This window comes from Sesamum indicum, linkage group LG9, assembly GCF_000512975.1.
Source record: "Sesamum indicum cultivar Zhongzhi No. 13 linkage group LG9, S_indicum_v1.0, whole genome shotgun sequence".
Classification (NCBI taxonomy): Eukaryota; Viridiplantae; Streptophyta; class Magnoliopsida; order Lamiales; family Pedaliaceae; genus Sesamum; species Sesamum indicum.
Window position 1 is genome coordinate 12,124,067 of NC_026153.1, and position 2,500 is coordinate 12,126,566.

Here is a 2,500-nt window from a genome sequence, read left to right on the forward strand (position 1 = left end):
TCTTTCCCTTATCTTGGTCCGGTTCGGGTTTATTTTTCGTGACACGAATCTTTGTCTCGAACAGGAGCTTTTCTTGTTTTTCGCGGCAAAAGCACAAATGGTTATGCCATTGCCCAACATGCAACATGTTGCACGTCTTCATCCTTGTGGCTTCGGTTGCTGGCAGCTTATTTTCCCAGATTAACATCCTCTTTTTTTCGAATAAGCTTTCAGCAAACTCCGTGTTTTTTCCTGTCATGGAATTTAACAGGAATGATCCATTCACTTTGTTTGAGAAAATCTTGAATGGATACTTGACTTTGTCCATTTCTGTGAGATAGACCCATAGTCCCCAAACTCTCCTAGTAGAGATACTATCTTCACTAATGGTTGATATCAAGGGAGCTTCTCCTGAGGCAGCTTTGATTTTGTTGAAAACTACCATATCTGGCCTCTGCAGCTTCATGAAATGAAATGCTGGATGAGACCCCTTTCCTGCAGTTTCTGGAGCTATTGAAACAAATTTTATCTCCAGAACATCGCCTCTCTTCAAGTAGGGGTTGTTTTGCAATGAATCAAAGACCGCCCAACTAATCTACTCCAGAAGTTTTGAAATTTTCAGAAAACTCGGTGACATAGTATAAACTGAAGCAAGAGCTCCAAAATCATACCATTCTATGACATCTTTTGCTTTAGATCCTTCTAACATCTAGACTCTATTATATTTTTCGGACGTTTCGATTAGGGTCTTGCCTGGGTTCACTCCTTTGCGGGAAATTAATTTTTCCCACATACGCTGATAATCCTGTCAAGCAGAAGAAGATATCAACTCGTTACTATTAGCCTTAGAGGTGCCTGTCATTGGCCTGCCTAAGGCTAATCTCTCCCTCTTTAACCCTAGAGGTGCTGGGTTGACTTGAACCTACAGGAGTTTGCAGTTCCTGTGATTCAATTATTGCCGTTTCACTAGAGTATGGTGATGGCCTTGTGCTGTCGGTACTTGAATCCGACGCTACAGATGTAAAGGCCCTGTACTCTAAAGGCATGTTTTGGGCCATGCTCCCTCAACTCGTGAGTCATCCTTGAAGGTGACGCCTTCCGAATTGGTTCTCTTAAGTCGTTCCATAGCGAGGTGGATGCTAATAAGGAACTCCTTATTGCAACCTGGACAGTGTCTAGATCGGCTCTTTGAATTTGTCCGGCAACTTGGGCATTCACCGCTAGCTGTCCGAACTTTCTGTCAAGCTCCTCGAGGTTTTTTCGAAGGTGCCTGAGTCTCAATATGATGGAGTTTGCTTCAGATGCCTCCATCTCTCGTCAGGAAATCTGCAAGAACGTTTTCATGAGATTTTATAACGACAATATTATAACAATAATATTGGCATTCAGCTTGCCATATGATAATACGAGTTTTCTCTATTTTTTATTCTAATTTATTCTTTAAGAAAGCCTTGACATTAGTATTATCAACTTTTAAAGTTAATTCTTTAGCAAGTAAAAATAAAGGCAATTTCTTGAAAGCCTTCCAAACCGCAAAGAATTCTTTCTCATTTATGTGCCAAACTTTGGCTTGTTGTTCTGAGAACAACCCTCCGGTATATCTACAGGGTCCTTTCCCTGTAGTTGTCTTTTTCATGAGCACTGCCGCCCATCTATAATCATTGGTGTCTGTATAGACTACCAATTCATCCCCGTCTTGCGGTATAGCAAGCTTTGGAAGGTTACTGCAAACTTATTTCAGCTCACGAACCCTTTTGGTGTGGATTTCTTCCCATTTCCACTTTGAACTCTCTGTTTCTTTCAGAAGTGGTCGGAAATCCTTTTTGTATCTTGCTAGATCCTTAATGAAGATCCCTGCAAAATTAACAACTCCTAAGAAGCTTTGCAATTGCTTCTTGTCTTTGAGTACATCTGGAAAATTTGCGGATTTTCTCCACAATATGGTCCTGCAACTCAATTCCTATTTCGTCAATAAGGATTCCTAAAAATTCAATCCTATTGACTGCAATAGTAGCTTTCTTTTTAGAAAGTACTAAACCTTCCCTATGGCATGCCTCAGAAAATATTTCAAGATGTTTAATATGTTCTTTCATATTTTTTGATGCAATCAATATGTCGTCAATATAGACAAACATGAACTCAAAATAATCTTTGAAGAGATTATCCATTTTTCTTTGAAATATGTGGGGTGCATTAGCTAAACCCATTGGAAGCACATTCCAAATATACTGTCCTTGTGGTGTGGAGAATGCAGTAAATTTCTTTGATTCATTCTCCATCTAAATCTGATAAAACCCAGATTTGCAATCGAATTTAGAAAACACTTTTGCTCCCTTAATGCAATCAATTAAGTGTTCTCTACTAGGAATGTAATAACTATCAAATTATAATATCTTATTAATACCTTGATAGTTAATAACCAACCTGGGTTTACCTCTCTTTATTTCACCATGGTTTCTTACCAGAAATCCAGGGCTACTGTAGGTAGAGACTCTGGGTTCAATGAGTCCAAGACTGATAT